A 23,688-nucleotide genomic window follows, 5' to 3' on the forward strand; every position below is an offset into this window, starting at 1 on the left:
TCCAGACCTCCACAATGCTATTTTATTAAAGGATACACAGCAATTTATAGACCACCATATAGTACATGTGCAAGCTACTTGATTGCTAATAGGCTAAAGCTACTTGTCCATGCACCCTTTTACACTCTGTGATTGGTCCCAGTGTGGTGTCCATGCGCCGCTCTGCTGCCAGGCAAACATCTTGTTTTCCACAGTTCAGCTTCCTTATCTTTTTGCTACATATGCAGTTTCTCAGCCCCTTGGCCTTGCAGGTGTTCTTCACAACAGCTACAGCCTCTTCTTACAGTGAGGCCACTCGGTTTGGATTGCTCATAATGTGCCCGTTGTTTTCCAGCCATTCCACAAATCCCTCTTTTTGTTTTTGAGCAATGCAGACCCCTTTTATTGCTCAGTCCATCATTCTCAAAACACTTCCACACACAGTTTAACATCATTAAAAGTATTATAATGACAATTTAAACTGTTAGTCCATGTAAAAACAAATCTTTTAACCATCCAGTAATTGGTAACCTTTTACTGAATCATTATTAAATACTCTTCTCTCTTCAAGATGTAAACACATCGTGTAAGTATCACTACAAAACCAAATATCATTTATCTGTACTGCTGAAGGAGTCATGTTTTGCCATCCTAGCTAGACTGTCTCATTATACCAACCATGTGTCAGATAGGCTTTTTGTCCACCAAACTATATACATCCCCAGGCCTGATCTTGCATACTATTCCCAGCTACTGGGGGAAGAGACCCTCCAAGTTCTAACTCCAATCAAACAGTTCTGAGATGGGTCAGCAGCAGTTGCTAAGCCCAGGCAAAATGCCTGCTGTCCTGATTTATTTTTCCTTGCCACCTTGGCACAACTCAGCAGTTTCTTATCTATCCTACGAGGCCTGTTCTTCATCAAAGCTTAGCTGTTTGTCAGAGGCTGTGTAAGGCCAATGCCTCCCAGATCTCCCCTTTCTTGGATTTGCAATGGCACCTGCAAGACTTGTTTGAGAGCTGTATCAATTAAGGGTTAGACAAACTTCAAAAGCATAGTGTACTTGGAATAGTTCCACAGAAGGTTAAAACAATACAGCAGTTACAATTACTAGATAAAAGAGTAGGCTAATTTCACTACCTATAAATAACGGATATGACTAAATAGTACAAAATAAACAGTAAGGAAAACACAGAGTAGCACACTTAATTAATGGGGTATTAACATTCAGATCCAAAATTGCTGGGGAACCCTGGATGCAGCGAGAATTCAGAGTGCCCTTCCTCGCAAATCGGAAATCCTACATGATGCGTCCATCTGTAGGTGAGGCATCCAACATCGCTGCAAGCAGGTCCAGCCTCTAAATCAACTGGCCAAAATAACTGGCAATTTTCTTTGAGCAGGAACATCTGATCTCATCCTCCTGTTGAGTTCCGCCCAGAACCTGGCCAGCACTCCAGGGGGAAAAACCAAGGGAGTTTCTAATAAGGTTAACCACTTGAGCTTTTAATTCTTAATATTGCTAAACAAAGAAAGTTGAATACACACATTCTTACAGCATTTCATCCTTATTAATAATTACTTTTCATCTAAACTACATCTTTCACTAGTGACTAGTAAGCCTATATATTTCATTAATTAGTTGCAATTACTGTTAGCATTTTCTCTTAAAAGAATTGGCAACTGTAGTGTGGTTTGTTCTGCTGCAGTAGCAAACATTACGCAGACATTCTGTTTAAATTATCAGTTGAAAAGATCACAAACTGTCCGCACAGGGGCATCCGCAGCACCCACAGCTGGATCCTGAGTGCTGGCTGCCTCTCATGCCTCAGTATGGTTGCACACACCTTGCCAGTGACCACTGGAGACTGAGACCTGTGGAGACACAAGCATAATCTCTTCCCCAGGTTATTAAAGGATATGGTCCTTCTCAGTTACTACTTTCTAAGTATTTTTTTGTTAACACTTGATCCTTGCTCTGGACTTCTTGTTGATCTGGTATCTGTGATGAGAAATGACACAATATTTGTGGCACCTGTGAGACAGAGGAAATGTTTAAAAGGTTCATGACATATAATGCCTTATTTAGCCTTTCGTGAGGTGTAGATTGATATCTTGCATCTTGCCCCTTTTTTTTGTAGTTGTTCCTGTTATCGTTATTGTTGTTGTAATACATGCTTTAGCTTGCTAGATGTATGCTTCACAATGGCCTGACCCGCTGGTGAATGAGGAATGCAGGTCAGATGCTTGACTCCCCACTGTATGACAGGATGCAAACAGTGCTCTAGAAAAGGTATTAACAGACACATCTACATATTTTAACATTTGAAATGCAGCTATGTGAATGACAACAGACTGTTAGAATTCTGAGGAGGTGAGTCCCCAAGGGTCGACACCACTTCCCTGTTGAAAAGATGGAGTCTTTCTGGTATTCAGGGCAAGTCGATAAAAAAAATTTGGTTTTGTATTGCCCTGGCATTATGGTGAAAAAAAATGCATGTGTTCTTTATTCCACTGAAACAGCAGAGCATATGGCTGACCTGGAGCCAAGACCTCTCCCCCTTTTTGTTTTTGCAAAAGTGCTTTCAATGTTTGGTGTGCTCTTTCTATGATGGTTTGTCCTGTGGGGGAATGTGGTATACCTGCGATGCTTGTCTGTTTGAGATGGTGTTAGCTATACGGTGGAGATTTTGTTTTGCTTTCTCTGTAAACACTCTGGGTGACGTCAGTGAAGGATCTTTTCATAAAATATCAAACAAGCTATGCAGATCATCATCATCAGCTAGGCCCACAACAGCTGTAAGCAATTTATGGTTCCTAACAGTTTCTGTAAATCTTGTAAAGTCTTAGTATCAGTTTTAAGTTTAAGTTGTTGCAGGACAATAGTCTGTTCACAAATTCTTCAGCCCAGGTACTGCCTGATGATGGTATATGTACCTTTTGAAATGGTATTTGCAACACCATTTGAGATAGTGAGTGTCTGGTTAAAGCAAGAGCCTTTTTCAAGATCTCCTGTGTTTTTGTTGCTATACGGATGTCATCCATATAATGATATATAACAGCTTAGGGGACCTGGTGGGATTTTTATGTGTTATGGTAAAATAACGCAGTGGTATTGTTTTGCAGGTTCACTAATATTAATAGTGGGAATAGAAAAAGTAATTTTAGGTGCATCATTTGGATGCCAGGGAATGATAAAAGGAATCAATCCTTTAGATCAATTACTACAAGATGCCAGTTTCAGGTAATCATTGTAGGGGAGGGCATTCATGGTTGTAAAGTTTTTTTTATCCTCCAATAGTATCATTAATATGTCAGAGACTATGTAAAAGTCACTATTTACCACTTTTCTTTAAAATAAGAAATTTAATTGCCCCTGAATGAAACCATTAAGGTGGCACAACTTTTTCCTTGGCAAAGGCCACTGACAGAGTCACACAGGTGATTCGGTTTACAAGGTTAGTTTCAGGGTGGGTTTAGGGGTGGGTTGTGCTACAGTGGTGATCAAGACAAATTTGATCCAATTTGAGTTCCCCACTGAGCCATACAGTCATGACCCCAGAAAGTAATAGGGGTCTCCAATATAAATGGATGAATATTTGCTACCCAGTTTTCTGGGCCCCTTACATGAATGAGATCCTTGCTTTAAATTGCTACAGCATGACCACCAACCCTGAAAAACATTTGAGTTACCGGAGCTAACTGCCAATCTGCTCACAGATATTATAGTCACATCTGCAGCAGTATCTAAGATGTTTGTCAGCTCAACAGATTTTTTAAATTTAATGAGAGTACATTTTACTAGAAGTTAACCTTGTGTCACGTTTTTGTCCAAAAATATTTAAGGGGTGCCTGCTGATTGAAATCCTGAGTCACGGCTTCTTGGCATACTATTAGGGGGAGCTGCAGTAAAATTAACAAGCTGAACAATTTTTGATCCTTTTGTAACTGAACACAGGGGTACAGACCATAATTTTGATTTTTCTTTTCATAACCAGCATTGACGACCCATGGTAAAACAAACAACTCCCGTAAGGTTGTAGATGATTTTTTGACAATATCCCTCTCAGGCAGATGGTTCAGAGGTGCACTCTCCCCGCAGAGTATGCACCTAAATTCAAGACAACAATTAACACACAATTAACACTGCCTCCTGCTAGAGGAGATATTTCACTTGAGACACTTAAAACCGTGAGCCGAAACAAACCGCAGTGCTGATGACCAAGCGGGCGTGCACTAGGACCCTGTCGTTCCTTCATTCCTCCCTGGCCGCTTCCCTGGCGGCCAGAGAAATCCGCAGCTTCAGCTGGGCCGCGTCTCACACACGCAAAACAATCACACACCCACACAAAGGAGCCCCTTACAATTACTACTCACACAACATAAAATGACAAACATTACAAATACAAAAAAAAACCATTAAGAACATATAAAGCCATTGCTGCCTGACAGTGTCAGCACCTTCTCTGTGAAAAACCTGCCGCTTTTGCCAGGGGGTGGGGGGTGCCGAGAGCGCAGTGCTGGGCTCAGCCGCAGGCCTCCGCTTCACGGCGGGGGGGCTTGGGGAGGCCCCAGGCCACCGCCGCCAGCTCCGCGCCTGCAGGTGGGGCGGGGGGGGACGCGAATGCTGAGCACAGAGATCCACATGCTCGGTTTTCCAGATAGATTACTGTGCCGGCGTAAATGCCGTTTTTTTCTTAACAGTGCTCGCCAATTTCTATGGGGCCCATTGATATCCCTGAGCGATTGCCTCCAGTACAACTGCTGTAAATGAGTTTTGCAACCCGTCTTCATTAATGTTTTTCTGTAGATCTTTAATAACAGAAAAATGCAGTCCTTCCCAACGTGGCAGATGTCCCATCTCATAGCTTACAGGAGCAAGAATCTTTCTCGCCATGGCCATATCACCTTATGGCAAGGTTTTTCGCCTCAATTTTACCCACGGATTATCCCCAGATAAGGGAGGACACAGGCCAGATTATTTTTTCAGGATTTACAGCGTCAGGGTCTTAAAGATTATCACAGTCAAAAGACCCAGCATATAAATCTTGCTCCCGAGGTTCAAAATATGCATCCTCGCCCTCTGTGTTCTCATTCTCTGTGTTAACAGCCTGGCCATGTTCATTATTTTATCTTTTTATTATCGCAAAACAAGTTCTCCATGCGCTCACTCAGTGAGCTTTTTAAGATTTCTAAGAGCTGTTTCTTTGCCTCTCATAGAGAGGATACTTAACAGCAGTTTTAGGGCCATGTCTTTTCCCATACCTGCAGGATCTCCACGCTCCAGCGTTTTGTCTTGTTCTCTTCTGCTTCCCCACCTGCAAGCTCCAGGTATCACCTTCGGTGATGATTTGGAGTATCTGCATTTAAGCGAGTTCCGCATTTAAGCGATAAAAGGAGGTGCCTATTTGGGCCCCAGTTGTGGCAGGAACCCCCTTAGTTGCAGGAGGAGTCTGTGAGACAAGACACACATCAATATGGTTACCAGTCAAGCTCCAACGTTTATTAGAAAAACAAGTCCTTATATATGCTTGTGACAGCAAATCCGTGTGTTGCTCTGGCGCATGCTCATTTCAAAAACTCGTTCCTCTCAGCACTTTCAACAAGTGCTACTAAGCATACACAACTGGTAGATAAATTTCTTTTTTGTTATTCTACAGATTCTTTTCTTATCTGAGTCATTAATTTAGACATCGTTAATCTTCTAACTTGAATGCTGATGACACTTTTACATTGTCAGTGATGCAGACGGTTCACAACCCAGCATACGCACCCACAGATACTAAATCAGTTCATAACTTTTGGAACATCTGCTATATACCCTAACATTTTTTTGTAGCTGAGGTGCTTACATTAAAAGTTACTGTAAAGCTCAATCAAGCAAAAATGACTCATAACATACTGTGTGAGTGCTTGAATTTATTTTTATAATTAGAATAAGAAAATGTTGGAGAACAGCATTAGTGGGAAGTATGAATAAAAGTAAGATATAATCTCTTCTCTATGATTCGTTGTTGTCAGAAAGTATGTGTTAAAGCACTATATTCCATGCAGAAATTTTGGACAAAGTTTTATGAAGCTGTGGAATGATTTCAGTTTCTAAACAAATAGAAATGTATATCTGTGCGAATACTTAAATACCATATGATAACAGTGCTCTGATTTTTAATGTATTGCAATTTTATGTCAAGTTAATGTATAATTGCTATGACTCTTGTCTTGTCCTACAAAGAAGCAAATATGATTAACTTAATCCCAGTAAAGTTCTCTGTTCAGCCTAAGAATTTTAATAACTTTTTTTTTTTTTCATGATAAGAGTTTGAAGAATTTCCAGAGTATGTTTGCTTTATGTCTCTTACAGAGGCATTCAAGTAGTGATTTATACAGAACTTGCATATATAATTTCTGAATGGTCATCAAATTTGAAGTCTGAACGGTCAAAAAAACACAGCATGGTCATGCAAAAAAAATATGTATCTTCTTGACAGGTCTGTAGATTTCTTGCTTATAAAACTTCTAATATTAATAGTCAGCCCTTCAAGCTATACATGTTATGACATGATATACTGCTATAACTATATCACTCCCCTCCCTTCCCCCAAAAAACATGTTAAATGTTTATGCCAGGTTCATTTACAGTTAAGGAAAAATATTGTCATAGGAAATAAAACTGCTTGAATGCTTTCTTTTTTATCTATTAAAAAAAAAAAAAAAAAAGCAGCAGCAGAATAAACTATATCATGGATAATTTACCATGAGTGGAATTGAATGTCAGAAAGACAAGACTGATGGATATTGTAGTGTTAGGGGTTTGGGTTTTTATCATCATAAAAACTGATTGTCTTCCTTAAATATTTTTCATAAATATGTTTTAAGTTAAAAAGGTCTTATTTTATTTGCTATTTTTTGGCCTTATTTTTCTAAATATTACTATAATCTGATGTTATGTTTGTGTGTTTTCAAGTTTGTCACATTTCTGATGTTCCTGCCTTTTGGTGTTTCCAGCAGAAATATGAGAAGTTATGTTTTACAATCAAAATATCAACACAACTGAAGTGCACAAATAAAGTTCAAATATGGTTTACTTGTTGGTTGGTGGGTTTTTTTTGTTTTGTTTTGGTTTGATTTGTTTTTTTCATCTGCTCTTACTGTCAAAATCAGATAGTAAATAGAATGAGTCCAAACTCACAAAAACAAATTTTTCAGATTAAAAAAAACATAACAGTCAAACGCATTTACACAGGACCAATAGTAAATAGAGATACACTGTGATATCTTTTAGAAGCAGTAAGTACTTTCTCCAGTACACTGAATTCAGGAGACAAACCCTCACTTACTGAATGTTTTGTGTATCAGATGTGGCTGAACTCTTCAGTCTGTTGGATTTTACATCACTTTTCATTACTCAATCTAGACTGGTAGGCACTCTAAGCATAGATATGAATGAAACTAAAGAAATTCAGGCAAGAAGGCTAGAGTGGGGGAAAAAAATAATTAAATAAAAAAATCCTCATATAACAATTATAACCAGTAGGAAAGTTCATCAATCTATGAATATTACTTCCATTGTGCTCATAATGTCCTGTTGTTTCACTGATGTATTGATTTGAAAACAAGATACTGAACCTGCTTTTATGTCATAAAACTAGTAAAGAACATTCTCTTCAGCACAAAATAATGGCAGATGGAATGGCAAAAGTAGATCGTTACTAAAGATCAATAATCGCTATGGTATACAGAACATAACTGAGTCACTTTTATATCATGGGGCTATAGGAGGCATATGACGACCTCAGAGTTTTTCTGTTTCCTAGGGGTGACATTCCGTATAAGACACTGGCAGAAGTTTTCTTATTATTCAGGTCTTTTAAATACTCAGAAATTGCTGTTTCTAATGAGTTACATTGTGTAAAGCGTCATATTGCACATATGTCTATTTCAGGATATCATGAGCATATTGTGATAAGAAAAGATGGGGAAAGGGATCAGAAATTGCTAGCATATTTTTTGAATTATTATGTATCTGTTCCAGTTTGTTCTGTATTTTTTTGCATGTGTATTTTTGGCCTTGTAAGAGAGAAAAAATTACAGCATTCAAAGGAGCTGATGATAAACAATTATTTCAGTCGACCACAGAGCTTCACATCCAAGCTGAAGCAAGTCAGCTACTCTGCCACAACCCTCCAGAATATTATCACCATTATATTAAACTCACCATATATAGAAAATTGATGGGACTTCAGAAAAAAGCAGCAACCTTTAGGAATAAACACCTTTTAAGATGAGCCAAATGCAACCTGTGAAATTAATTAAGAGATGAATGTCCTTCTCTGGGTTGTACATGTTGGAGACTAAGCTCATATTGTAGAAGCAACAGGGCATATTATCCTTTCTGTTAGAGCATCAGATGTCTGTCACTGGAGGTGAGTTTTGATGTGGCTCAACTGTGTAACTTTGGCTCAGGCTGTTGAGGATATTGCCAAGCTGTGAGGAAGTTGATAGAGTAGAGCCATGTATAAAATGACAGGTAACATTGCAGGCAAAGCTAAGATTGTTTGGTTAGAGCTAGTTAGCAGCCCAAGTATTCAAGAGGAAAAGCACTCCTGTCAGAAAATATAAATTCCTAGGGTAAAAAAAAAAAGAAAAAAAGCAAACAGGGAATTGGAAGATGGAAAATCAGCAACACTATTGCAAAGAGCAAAGATGTTGCTATCCTTTCCCTACCTGACTCACCAGGTGGTTTCTTCGTAGGCATTGTTTTTCTCTTAGTATTTTTTTTCCTCTCTAGTATTGTTTTTCTCTAATCCTAGCCATCTGTTGTGTGTGTGCTTTAGCCGATAGGGAGTTCCTCTGTACTTTTGAGTTGTGTTCAAATTGCTGGCAGTGTCCCTTCTCACATGAGAAAATCTTGCTGTACATATTAAAAGGACTTAGGAAGAGAGGGTTGCAAATAGATGGTGAATGTGGGCAACAAGGATCCTTTGGTCTGGAGTGGAGTCATCTTGCATTCTTTAGCTTGAAAGCTAGAAGTATGAAAGCAGAATAACTGAAGGTGAGTAAACTTGCATTTTGGAAGGAAAATATGTAACCTCTTGTGGCACTTGCGGTTACAGTACCTCGTAGAGTGGTGCTTTACCAATGCCTCTATCCATGACTGTTAAAATTTAAAAAAAAAGAAGCTCAGCAAAGGTTGTGACAAAGCAGCAGTATTGTTTTCCTGGAGTTAGTAGGCGGTATTAGCTCCAGTATCTTTATCTAGTTTTGCTACACATAGAATATATTTCATTGCTATGAAATATGGTGATAAGGTTTCCAAGTTTGGTAATAGGGATTCTTGCTCCATAACCTGGCAGGGTTGGATGGCTCCTTTGAACTATTTGTCTCTGTCTGCTTATCCTTGAAGGCAACCAAATGACTATTGCAATATTTTTCTTGTTTGAAAATAATTCTTGCTTGTTGGTTGCTAATTGTATGGGTCTGATTCTCTGTCATATTAAGGGCATTTTACACTTATCTTAAGGCCAGTTCTAAAAGTCATTGAGAGAGAGCTGGCATTAGTATAGAGGAAATGAAATATTTTATACTAATAATATATATATATATATTTATTTTTAAAATGTAAACAGTGATGATACAATAAAGAAAGACACAGTTAAATGAAACTTTTCTGAAAACAGTGTGAAGGTTTAAAAAAAAAAATATCCTGCTGTAAAGTCACTTCATTGTTCTGTCATTCACATCCTTTTAATTTCTAATCCCTAAATTCCATTAGGCTGTTTAAACCATGGAAACTCCTCTGATTTTGCAGGTTTTTTAGTTGTAGCTACATCAAGGGTGCAAACTAAAGAACAATAAAAATTGTGAAGCTTTTCAAGGCTGTGATTATATGAGGCATCAAATAAATGCTCCATGTGTTGTGTGACAGAAATGCAGAGGCATTTCAACCTTAGAAAGTGTCATTGAATAAACTGGGAGAACCTTTGAAGACAATGACATTGGATAATCTGGTGGTTTTACTTCTCTAATCTAGTTTTGGGTAATTAAATGGATGTTTTTTCCTTCTGACTTCAGATTCTCTCCCACAGAGTACTACATAAAATGTTTCATCTGAAAGAAATACTGATACAACATTTCAGGTAGATAATTCTATCTACACCTCTAGCCTTCCTCTAAGTAATTCTTCTATCTTCAAAATGTTCATAATGTTCTAGTATGTGCACACTTCTACGATACCAGTGTTCTGAGTATCAGTTTTTTTGTTATGTATGTTTGCTTAGTTCCTTCAGTATTCTCATAAACCAGTGTTTCAGCCTTTCATTCTTTTTTCTCTGTCCCTTGAGTAAATAACTTCCTAACAGTTGTCTATAACTGAATTCAGTATCATAAATGTGGTCATGTTGGAGTGGTATAGACAAGACCTATTATCACATTGCCTCTACAGAGCATCCCAGAACTACTTTGGCCCTTCCAGTACAATATTATGTAAAATCATTACTAAATTGTTGTCTGCTATTATCCTCAAATCTTTACTGGCTCTGTTGCTCTCTTAGTTTCTTTATTCCTGTCTCCTTGTTTCTATCACTTTTTTAAGATTACCTTTTCCTAGACATTTTTTTTTTTTTTTTTTTTTTTTTTTTTTTGTGTTTTTTTTTTTTTAATTACTTTCTACCCACACTTCTATCTTATCAGATTTCTCTCTTGTTACTCTCCACAGAAACATTTATAACACTTGCTAGTTATGCTCATCATGAAGATTTCACTGGGATGCCATTTTACAGAATCACAGAATTGTCTAGGTTGGAAAAGACCTGGCAGATCATCTAGTCCAACCATTAACCTAACACTGACTGTACCCAACTACACCATGTTCCTAAGCGCTCTGTCAGCCCTAGTGTTAAACACCTCCAGGGATGAGGACTCCACCACCTCCCTGAGCAGTCCATTCCAACACCTAATAACATGTTCTGTGAAGAAATAATTGTAGCATCCAGTCTAAACCTTCCCTGTCTCAACTTGAGGCCATCACCTCTTGTCGTATCACTTATTACTTGGTTAGAGACTCATCCCACCTCTCTGCAACCTCCTTTCAGATAGTTGTAGAGGACAATGAGGTCTCCCCTCAGCTTCATCCTCTCTAAATTAAACAACCGCAGTTCCCTCAGCCGCTCCTCGTACAACCTGTGCTCCAGACCCTGCACCACCTTTGTTGCCCTTCTCTGGACACACTCGAGTCATTCAATGTCCTTTTTGTAGTGAGGGGCCCAAAACTGAACACAGGAATCGAGGGGTGGCCTCACCAGTGCCGAGTACAGGGGTCAGATCCCTTCCCTGTCCCTGCTGGCCACGCTATTGCTGACATAAGCCAGGATGCCATTGGCCTTCTTGACCACCTGGGCACACTGCTGGCTCCTGTTCAGCCGGCTGTCAATCAATACCCCCAGGTACCTCTCTGACTGGCAGCTCTCCAGCCACTCCTCCCCAAGCCTGTAGTGCTGCTGGGGGTTGTTGTGGCCCAAGGGCAGCCCCCAGCATTTGGCCTTATGGAAACTCCTCCATTTGGCCTCAGCCCGTGGCTCCAGCCTGTCCAGGTCTCTCTGCAGAGCCTCCCTACCCTCAAGCAGATCAACAATCCCACCCAACTTGTTGTCATCTGCAAACTTACTGGGGGTGCATACTATCCCCTTATCCAGTTTATTGATAAATACATTAAATAGAACTGGCCCCAGTACTGAGCCCTGGGGAACACCACTTGTGACTGGCAGACAACTGGATTTAACTCTGTTCACCATAACTCTTTGGGTCCGGCCATCCAGCGAGTTTTTTACCCAGCAAAGCGTGTGCCCATCCAGGTCATGAGCAGTCAGTTTCACCCGGAGAATGCTGTGGGAAATGGTGTCAAAGGTCTTCCTAAAGTCTATGTAGTCAACATTTACATCCTTTCCCTCATCCAGTATGCAGGTCTCCGTGTTGTAGAAGGGGATCAGGTTTGTTCTGCAGGACCTGCTTTCATAAACCCATGCTGATTAGGCCTACTTACTCTCTCAGATCGTTAAACAGGGTTTTGAAGACTAGATTTCTATTTATACACATTCTTCAGTTTTCTAAAATGGCATGCATCAGCACTCATTATTCCTGGTCCTTCAAAATGTTTTTGTCCTGTTTTATACAATTGACATTGTCTTTCACATTTCTCCCATGTTTTGTTTTCTTCTTTTCAGGTTGTTAATAAACTTTAAACATTAATTATAGTGATTGGAATATATTGTGATAGTCCCATTATAATTATAAATATGTTCTTTTATATAATTCAAACCTACTTGAATTTCTGAACCAAGTGTTTCTATACCTTCCTAGGATATACTTATTTGAAATCTGAATCTAGAAACTTAAACAAATGTTATCCTTTAACTTTATTTATTAGCTAACATGTATTTATAGGTCTTAAGTTTTGCAGTCCATACCTCAGACACTTACTGAAAGTTTTAGAACAGAAAACTACATGTGGTATCTCTCTTTATAGTAAAAGAAGGAATGGTTTTACACATATTTCCAGTTGTCCTGTGCATGAAGAGATGGACATGTGCTCAACAGAGCTGAACCTGAGTAAATCAACTCAGTAGATTAGGAGTGACATGAACTGATAATGTGCTATTAAAATTTGTTTCACTGAGTTAAAAAAAAAACCCGAAACAATTGGCAAAGCACAAAATATGAGTTTGGAAGGAAAAGTTCAATCTGTTTTCAGCATCATTCAGGAACATGTTCACATGAGATGCTCTTAAGAAATGGCCTCAAGCTGCACCAGGGGAGGTTTATATTGGGTATTAGGAACAATTTATTCACCCAAAAGGTTATCAAGCATTTGAACAGGCTGCCCAGGAAAGTGGTTGTGTCACGAAAGCTGAAGGTCATCTAGTCCCTAACAGTGGAATGGGGGAGAGAATCAGAATGATGAAAGTGAGAGAAACTCATAGGTTGAGATAAAAACAAAGTAAACCAGAACTGTTCGTGCAGGCAAAAGCAAATAAAGAATTCATTACCTAATCCCCAGCAGCAGGTGGGTATTTAGCTTTTTCCAGGAAAAGAGGGCATCATCACGTGTATTGGTTGCTTCAGAAGACAAATGCCATAACCGTGAATGTCCCTGCATCCTCCTCCTTTCCCTGAGCTTTTATTACAGTGTGATGTCATATGGTATGGAATAGCCTTTTGGTCAGTTTGGATCAGCTGTTCCATCTGTGTCCTCTCCTAGTCTACTTACTGGAGGGGCAGTTTAAGAAACAGAGAAGACCTTGATGCTTTGCAAGCACAGTTCATCAACAGGTAAAACACTGGTTTGTTACCAACACTGCTCTGGCAACCAGCCTAAAACACAGTATCATATGAACTGCTAGGAAAACTAACTCCACCCCAGCAAGACCCACTAAAATCATAATGTACTAAAATTCAATTCAATTATTCAAAGACTAGTAAACATCAGACTGAAGCCTATTACATTATTACATTAATACTTCCTCTTATATTTATACTGTTAATATATGGTATATATCAACTTTTTATTATTATCATATGTATGGATGTATGTATATATGATATATATTTATTATCTTATGTATGGATGTGTAGATGAAGTCATGTACTGTTTTAGTCAACAGAGGTCCTGCTATTTAAGTGCAATAAAATCTTTAAGATCAATATGATTGTCCTGGGTTGCAGTGTATTCTATTACCATCCTCATGAGCTGTCGAAATCAGGCGGGGCAGTGTTTCCTTGCCTCCCCCCACCCTCCTCCAGACTATCTTTCTGTTAATGGCCCATCAATGCCATGCAGCATGACTCATTATCCCATTGTGAGATGCTCCACCCAGAGGGAGAAAACCAGCATTCCATCCTGGATATAATCTGAGATTCTGAATACCAGAGACCTCTTTTTTCCACTGGATTTCCAGAGGACAGGAGCTACTTTTTTTTCTCTACGGGATCACTGCTTCGGGGGGACTGCAGCCACCATTCTACCAGACTGCTACCACCACCCTGATTAACAGGGTGTCAGGTTGTATTCTGACGCTGTTAGTTTAACCCAGTTATCTGCCTTTATTTTTTTTTTCCTTATTAAATTGTTATTCTGACTTGGTGTCTCCCACTAGTTTGTTTTCAAACTAGCACAATGATATGAGGATCTGGCCCTACTTTTATGCAATGACATATTTTACCATACTTCCTGTCCCAGGATGATTTTTATATTGTGCATCTTCACTGATTTCTATAGCACTTAATGAAATATAGACATTGACTTCAATATCAGATCATGCTGGGTAGGTTGTCAAAGAAAACTGTGATAGGTGGTAAACCTTCTGTTCATCAAATTCAGAGAACTGTAATAGGAACTGTGAGAAACTATGGACTAGGGTATTGTTTATTAAGATTTATGTTAAGCTCAATGTAAAGGCTAGGCAACAAAATTAAATCGCTTATGCAAACAGCTACCAGACACCGCTTGTGTAAGATAAGATAACCGCAATCGCTTACACAAATTAAACCAGATACCGCTTGTGCAAGATAACCGCCAGATTTCCAGGAACCGACAGAAACAGGACAAACAACCCCATATAAGGACATATGAGTGAGGGGTCAGAAAACGACCCCCTAACAACAACTGAAGCATGCAGAGTACCTCCACTACTTCATGAACACGGAAGTAAAGATGTATAAAAAGGGACTGTTTGAACTGCTCAGTACGGCAGTTGGCGGAGCGCAGACTCCCCTGCCGTCCAGCGCTGTCTTTGCTCATATTCTACTTGCTATAATTAATAAAGTTTTAATTGGATTATGATCCATTGTGGTCTCAATTTATAACAGGAACTATTGCATATTGTGTAATACCAACAGTAAATGCCTAATTGCACTAACATAAGAGTGTAAAAAAAAAAAAAAAAAAAGTGACAGGAAGGAGGAGGGGGGAACAACAAGAGAGGAAGCATCTGTGGAGAATTGCAGGCGCATAATTGAATAAAACAGGAGGATGTTCACGACCATGAATCTCATTATGCAAAGAGATTACTGGGCCTAGACTGATAAGAACACTACAAACTCAGAGGATCATCACATTCCAAGCGAAAGGTGAAACGTACACTGTGAGGAGGACCTACCGCCTTCCTCCCAGAAGACCACTGCCCATGATTTGAAGACCCCTGCCCATAGTTTTAACAACTTATGCTCAAGTTTAAGGACTGATAAGCTAATTACCATACGAAGGGAGTAGGTGGGTTCAAGTAATGAGTATGTATAGGTGTATAATGACTATGTAATACTTTGTAGTATAAAATTGAAACAGAGTGCCCTGGAGGGTGCGGCCCGTTTTTGGAGCAGGAGACTCCACTGCTGCCCAGTGCTGTTTTGCTTGTTGCTGCTTGCTAAATCCAAAATTGGGAACTCTGACTCAGCCAATTTTAAGAAGTCAGTTTATAACAAAAACCACAAACTGAACTGCTGCTTTTCTTGATATTTATGGGTTCACTAATTGCTATAGAAAATTCCACTTTCTTTCTAATTTTAACTCACCTGGATTTTGTTTTCCCATTTGCTTCACATTGTACAACTAATAGAGCTTCTCCTATTCTGAATGTTTCCATCTTAAACTTAAATGGGATTAATGTTGTGGAAAGTTCTTTTTAAATGATTAACTTAATAATCTGGAAATTATAGCTACCCAGATAAAGCTCTGTAACACCAGTCTTAATATTTATTGTATTTCAATGGTGTGTGTGTGTGTGTGTGTGTGTGTGTGTGTGTGTGTGTGTGTGCATATAGTTACCAGTTTCCCAGAACATAGCTCTAAGACATCCTGATTGTAGCCATAACTATGATTTATCTCCTTTTTATTTTACCTATGGAGACTTAGCAAATAGTGAACATGTTCTTGATTGTAGCAACAGCTGTAGATATTTCCAGGGGTCATATCACAAGCTAAATGCCTGGCATAAAACTTGGATTAATTAAAATTTGTGTAATAGCTGAGTGGACATCTCCCATTATTGTTAATTTCCCATTCTCCTGAGTTTCTGGCTTTTCTTTCAACCATATTAAAAACAAACAAACAAACAAACAAACAAATAAACACCACCACCACCACCCACCACCACCCCAGATCATTCTTCTCAAAAGTTCTATCTTCTACATTTTATCTCTACATTTACTTACATTGTAGTCAATTTTCCTCTTGAGAAATCTTGCTTTGTTGAGAAGATAGCATGTGATTCATTACCTGGGACATGATTTTCTATACTGGATATGGCAAGAATTAACCATGTGCTTAAATGCAAAACTGTCCCATTATCTCCCATTTTGAACTCTTCTATTAATTCCTCTTTAGCATTTGAATTGCAAGTCATATGAAAAGTACAGCCATACTTTCCTAGATAAGGATAAATAGGAATATATGTTAAATGCATGGACATAGTCATGGTTTAGAAGAGACTGAAGATGTTCCAAACATAGGATTTACAGATAAGAATGAAGTACCTGTGGACATCATGTTTCTTTCCTGGCACACTCCAGTTCTGCACATGGATATGTAATCTATCACTATGATCACAGTCACATATATGACTTTTTTACACACCTGTCTTTCAGTAAATATAAAAATAACTTCTCCCACATTAAATCCCCTTCAGCTGGCAGAGCACAAAAATCATGGCCATAAGAACTACCATGAGTTCAAAGGTGTGCAGGATCCCATAGCTCTGTGAAGATGTATAATTCTTCATAACCTATGTAACCTCATAAAGACTTTGGGGTGCATTGAAAGGTATTCCCCCCTAACCAGTTTAAGGACTTAGTTTTTTGGACGATTTTTTCAGTAAAGATGGGAAGCATAGATCTAAGTGTGCCATTGCCTTAATTCCACTGACTTTACTGTGGTTACATCAACTATAAATTTGGCTCAGTGTCAGTGTAACTGCTGTGACATGTGTTTGTTAGCTTAATTTTTACATTGCAATTTCTGGAAGCATTTCTTTAAGAAGTCATATTTTCAGGACTGATAATAACCAATTTGATGACATATTAAATTTTGGAAGGGGCAGATAGAGAAGCTACATTCAGAGAGACCCACTTTGAGAAGTAACTTAAACTCACACTGAGGGGATTTATTTTATACATAAATGTCCTTATCCATGTTGCCAATGTAAACTGATCACCAGTTTGGCTATATTAACCCTTGTGAAAAAGTAGGAGATGAAGCTAAGCAATGGAAGGACTGGTAGTATGAAATAATCTTTCAGCTCTGAAGGTACCTATTCAAATTCATTTGAGGCTGATGGTGTCAGTATGTCATTATTGTCTGAATACGTGATTGTAGTCTAAAAGAAATTATGAGATGGGTTCAGCCTGGATGGAGTTTAACACAAATTATATCTACTACCTAACATGATTAAGGCAACATGCAGAAAAGCTTTATCTTTTAATACTGAATTTTACTGTGTCCCCTGTGACACAATATTTAATCTCTTGTTTAGCTGTGAGCTGACTACAATTAAGCATGAGTTTATGTGTGTCACTAGACTGGGAGTAGATCAAAATGTGTAATTTCTTTTAAATTTCACAGTTCCCAAATTCTGCAGTTATATTGGATGCCATCATCACTAGCATTAGAAACTGTTCCTGGACTGTGATAGGGAATGTGCATGTTCAGAGGGAGCATTTAAATCTAATACCATAGGATCTGGAGAGTGTAATTTAGGATTCCTAAATTTTGCAGGGTTATAGAGAGGAAGCTAGTAACTGAAGTAATGAGTGACTTTATTAAAGTGAATATTAATGAGTATTAGTATGAAACTGGTGTGTTAGTCCTGATACTTATTATGACATAACTCCATCCCAGCCAGACCCAATAAAATAACAAATTCCTATACTATTTTCAGATGTCTCATCAGTGGGAGAGGTTTTGTGACTACAAGATGTAGTGATGCTAACATGGAGTTTCACCAGAAAATATTCATATTCCTGAAAGAAAGCATTTGTCTGCATCCTAGGAGATCCTAAGCAAAATGTGTGAAAGATGTGCTGTTTAAGAATCTCAGTTTCCGGCATCTTTATTTATTTATTAATTTATTAACAATTATTTTTTATTTTAAAAAATCAAGACCTTGTAAACCCAGACAGCTTTTAGAACCATTCTAAGGAAAGTTGAAGCCAAATTATTCCTAAAATTTAACAGCTCAACTATGCTTGCATAGCAACATCAGATATTAACTATAAAGCTTCTTGTTACTCTTTGAGCACCTACACAATACTCATTAAATTATATTTTTTTTATTATTCATCCTCAGGTAATTACATTTTACCAGTTAACACAGCTTACATGAATTATGAAAAGCTTATGATGAAGGATATTAGTAAAATATCCCTTGAAGTCTGATATTACCAAATATGAAAGGGGCTGGAAGTGGCTATGTAAAATAAAATCAACAACAGTAAGGATAATGATAATCTTATAAAATCTGATAGCAGGAAGCCTAACTAAACAACCAGATAAAATAATCACTATCATCTAAATAAGATATCTGTCTCCAAATACTGTGTTAGACCACCAATTTTTTAATGAAACAACATACTCATAATGATATGACTTGACAGCAGAAGCAGAAAAAGTCGAATAGAAAAATTTGAAGATACATTAACACACTATTTTTGCTGTGAAGCCTTGCTAAAAATATTACATAGTTATCACACATTGAATATTAAGTATTATATTCAGTATATCAAAGTGATATTAACAGATGCTGAGTTTTGTGAAATAGATGATTTAACACCACTTACTCTTCTTTGCAAAAAGTAAAGCAAATGACCTGCCATGTGAAGAATTAAAACTCATTTTTTCCCAAACTTTTCACATACTGTTCTCTTCTTTAAGTCTCTTGTGTAAAAATAAAAAAGAATCCTTCAAGTTTTTGCTTTCTTATTAACAACTTTGATACAGTCAAATATTTCTCATTTTGAATCCCACTGAATGAAGGAAATAAATATTTTAATTACAGTTGGGCTAATCTCTCTGCCAAATTTACTGGTCTGTGTAAAATTCTGATGAGAGCACTGAATAAACTTGATAAAATTAGGCATCTTTGGCTGAGTTGCTCACCTCAGAATTAAAAGTGGATGACAAAACTAATTTAAAGAATGGACTTTGCCTATCCCTGCTTTATAGCAATATACATGCTACCAAGCATCAGATGGATGACAGCATTATGAAAACACAGCAAATCAGAAACCAACAGGGTCCATTTCTAAATTAGATTTATAAATTCAACACTATAAAAGCAAGTTATGTAGCTGGCACCACATAAGGAAATGTTCCATGTTAGGGAAGAAAAACAAACAAACAAACAAACAAACAAAAAAAACCCCGAAAAGTAAGTGATCATGACATTTCTCTCCTGTATTAACACAAGCATTTAATTCCCTATCTTTTATCTTTGTCTCTATGACCAAAGCCTCTCCAGAGGCGACTAGTGTTCAAGGTCATTATGTGAAAGATACTTGACTTAATGCAACAAATGCATTTGTACTGAAACAAAAATAGAGATGCTTTCCTGCTCAAACCAAGTGACAGAATGTGTTTCATTAGTGTGGTATTAAACAGTTAAAAGCATGAAGAGGTGGAACTGTAGTTAGGCTGAACTAGTATAAATAAAAACTTAATAATTCTGCTCTTCCTTGCCAGCTGAGTATGTGATTATGGTGAGAGGGTGTAGCAATTACAATAGGTATTAACCAAGATGTCCATTCACTGGGCTTATCAATATAAGTATCTCTAGGATTCATTACCTTATGTTTAAATGAGTATGAAGCACTTCCTGAAGTGAAGATGCCTATGTTAGGTTTGTTACTATTAATTTAAACCCCATCTGTTAACATTCCTGCATTCACTTTGTTTGGAAAGCTAGTTAAAAAGCCTATGAAAATTAACTGCCTCTTCCTTCATATACAAAAAGCTGTACAGCCACATCAGCTCAGTGCTCCACCCAGGTTGAAGAGCCCTGCTACCAACATTCAGGTTGTGTGGCCTGAGCTCAGCATGTCACAGCTCTGGATGTCCCTCTCCTGCTACTGAATTCAGAGTTCATTCATGTCTCTGTAAAGAAGCACTGCATCACAGCATGTAGGTGTATCCCAGATGGTTCTATTAACAAAGTAGCTGTGTTTCTAATGTGACAGTCCTTGAGGACAGGTAAAAGAGTGGGCTGTTCATAAACCTTTAGAAATGGCCTCCCCAGTGGTTTGGCCTTTTGTATCAGTCCAGAAATGTGAAATATAAAGCAGTGGTAGTCTTTATTGACCCTTACTGGGACAACACTATGCAATATTTCCAGAAAATAAGAAATGTATGATAAGTGAAAAGAGAGGAAAAATAGAAGAGCCTGCTATTGAAGAAAAAAACACACTCTAGAAAACAAAGAATCTGTCCTACTGTAGCAGAAGAAAGGTAAGGTGAGGAAAGAATTGAGGGTTGCTTTGTATCATTAATACAGACATTTTTTGAGTTTCAGTAATTAATTTTCCAGCATTAATATTGTTTCTGGATGTAGTTTTCTATAAATGGAAGAGGTCAGAAATTCTAGTTTGCATACTGTGCTGATTCCATCAATGTTTTCTATACGGACTAGATATTACAGTAGAATGACAAAAAGTATCCTCAGCAAGTTTCATGGACACTTGTGATAGAAATAAAACATGGGATGTGCATCATTCCTGGTTTCATTTTAACTTCTGTGAGGGACATTACTTTCTAGACCTTCCTGACCTTGGTGTTTTGACTAATTTCTCTCTACCCCATCCCTATATCCATTCCCACATCAGAATTTCCTTTGCAACTTTCTTATTTGCTTGTTATAGAGATTCAAATTTGGGAGTCAGCATGGTGATGCCATGGAAAATTCAGCTTAGCAAACAAAATTGAATTTTCCATTTGGAATGAAGGAGAAAATAATTTCCAAATATTTTCTTTTAAAATGTAAATGTATTTTCAATTTTAAAGTATTACACGTATGGAATCTTAAAAGTTCTAATAAAAGCTTTGAAGTACATTTTAGAATTTTATGTAAAGCTTGCCAGTTCTTTGGGTTTGTACTTTCCACACAAGTTTTCACTAGCTCTGTTAAAGGGGAACATAAAAATGAATAAATGAACATTTTAATAGAGCAATATAGGAGAAGAAAATCCTAATACCTCATTTTAATACATTACTGTAACTCAGACCTGTCTAGTTTTAATTTTATTATTTTTAATCAGTTATAAAATTTCTCGGTATGTATACAATAAAGTTTTTATACTGTTCATGTACAGTGGTTTTCAGCAGGGTGGTAGGGGAGACAATGGAAAGAAGAAAAAGAAATGTAAAATGATAGAAAGAACAATTGTATCACTGGAATGTAAATCAGCACTTTGGCTGAGGATCTGAACCTAATAACTTTTATGAATAAACCCCAAGCTAATAATACTACTACAGTATTTAAAAATTTGAGCAGATATACAACAAAACCAGGCTTTTGAAACTGAAACACTTGCCTGGATTTGATTTGTTATTCCCATATAAGCACAGAAAATAAACTACTTCCCACTGGTACCATTTTTACTGCAAAGCACTAACTATATAATCTGGGAACATGAAATATGGAACAGGTTATTTTTATAAAAGAAACAATGAACTAAAACTATATTTAATGTAGAAAAAGAGTTCCCTTTTCCTGTTCTGCAGTCATATGTCCAAAATGATCCTTTTGTTTTTTTCCCGTATCATAAGGAGTTATCTCCAACTATTTTTGGCAGTTTAGACTTTTGTTTGAAGGGATAAAGTCAAAATCCAACATGATACGTCACAATTTATTTAGACATCTTAACATCATTGTGTTTTATACTGTCATGCATTTGCCCTATCTCAGATCTGTAAATAAGATCATAAACCAGAGGGAAGGGGACTATATCCTTTGGCTCTTTACTCTGCTTCATACAACTGACCACAGAGATAAAATGATGTTTTTTAGAAGCCTCTGTATTACTGTAGACATAGGTCTGTCCAATGCCTGTAATAAAATTAGAACTCAAACTGTTCTAATTATGTCCAGCTCTTAATGTTCCCCAGGAATCTATAAAGCCTTTTTGACCTGCACCTATAAATGTTGCTTCCCTAGTGCGTTGTTCTCAGGCAAGTAGGAAGCATTAAGCTATTCAGTTTAAGTTCAGAGAAATATTGGGAATTTAAAATGAGAAACAAAATTGTAGAAATGAGGAGGAGACATCTGAAATGAAGCAGATGTTACCAAAAATATAACTCTGTGGTTATATTTTTGGTAACCTGGATCGTAATTGACACCATTATATCTAAGAGACTATATACAGCTCCAGGGTGATGAATTAGTTCCTAAAGTTCAGCGAAATCATCTCAGAGGATATATTTTGCCATTAGGAGAAAGAAGAGAGAGAGACAGTTACATTATTCAGCCTTGGATCTGGCAAGGGAGAGCTCTAACCAGGGAAATGTCTGGGTATACTGATGCTTCTGCTGGAGTCAGATGCTTGATTCAAAACCATAAGACTTGACTGCCTTTGGCATATTTGTAAAAGGGGATGCAGATGATGGGACAGAGGATACTTTCACTAAGTTTTCTGATGATAGAAAACTTAATGAAGTGGCTGAACCACGGGAGAGTTGTACTGCCATCCAGAGGGTCTTCGACAGGCTGGAGAAATGGACTTGACAGGAACCTCATGTGGTAAAACAAGGGGAAGTGCAAAATCCTGCACCTGGGGAGGAACAACCCCAGCCGCTAATATATGCTGGGGACCATTGAGCTGAAAAGAAGTTTGGCAGAAAAGGACCTGGGAGTCATGTTGGTAAGATAGTAAATTGACTATGAACTATGACTATGAAAGTGTCATTATTTTGATCCCATCATAGTTCTTTCTGGTCGAACAAATAAATATCCATTAGCTGAGGAGAGATAGAAGGTGAATGATTGATTCCACACTCATTATTACTGAATTCACCTGACAAATGAGATCTGTCCTGATCCAATAGAGATTTGTATAAAATGGAAGTGCTCCAATAGAAGAGATTAAGAAAGACCCAGGCTATTGTTCACATCAATTATCTGAGGGCAAGGTTTTACGAATATGTAAACATCTGTTTTTTTCTGTAAGTTGTATTTGCTTTAGGCTTCTTAGGCAACCATGCCTGAATGTTTGGTCTTGCCGGAGTGGTTTAATATTAGGCCAAAGAATGTCTAACCAGCCAATCTTGATGGGATTATCAGAAATATTGCCTGGGCAGCTCATTAGACACACAGCAATTCTGGCTGCTAAATGTGAATCTGGGTACATATTTACAGACTGGTGGAAATATAAGTCTTCCTGGGAATTCTGAGCACTCAGTAGGACTTACATGGTAAACTTCCATATTAAAAGATTTAAGTATCTAAATGATCATCAAATTACGGCTAAATATCTAAGATAAAAAGAGTGTTGGGGAGGAAGTTTCTGACTGTTTATGATAGTGTTCTACTGTGAAGTCAGATGGGCAGCAGAGTACAGGTAATGGCTGGACAGGAATGAAGTCAGGAAAAGTGCAAAGCTCTCTTTCAGCCACAGATAAGGTAACTGGATTGACTATACAGAGTGGTACTATGATTAAATATGACAGGGTTAGGTCCTTTTT

General features: G+C 37.8%; 2 long non-coding RNA genes across 2 annotated transcripts in view; one reads left to right on the forward strand and one right to left on the reverse strand.

The window, feature by feature from the left end:
* LOC113480796 overlaps window positions 1-2,623 on the reverse strand; it is a 19,688-nt gene extending 17,065 nt beyond the window's left edge. Inside the window, exon 1 of the long non-coding RNA XR_003398534.1 lies at window positions 2,519-2,623. This is a non-coding gene — a long non-coding RNA (uncharacterized LOC113480796). The remainder of the gene's footprint in view (window positions 1-2,518) is intronic.
* Window positions 2,604-14,629, forward strand: LOC113480794. Its single transcript, XR_003398532.1, has 3 exons — window positions 2,604-2,614; window positions 3,132-3,136; window positions 14,373-14,629. It is a non-coding gene; the product is annotated as an uncharacterized LOC113480794 (long non-coding RNA).
* Window positions 14,630-23,688: the final 9,059 nt, after the last annotated feature.

The sequence above is a fragment of the Athene cunicularia genome (genome assembly GCF_003259725.1).
Source record: "Athene cunicularia isolate RWA chromosome 5 unlocalized genomic scaffold, athCun1 chr5_part1, whole genome shotgun sequence".
NCBI classification, from domain to species: domain Eukaryota; kingdom Metazoa; phylum Chordata; class Aves; order Strigiformes; family Strigidae; genus Athene; species Athene cunicularia.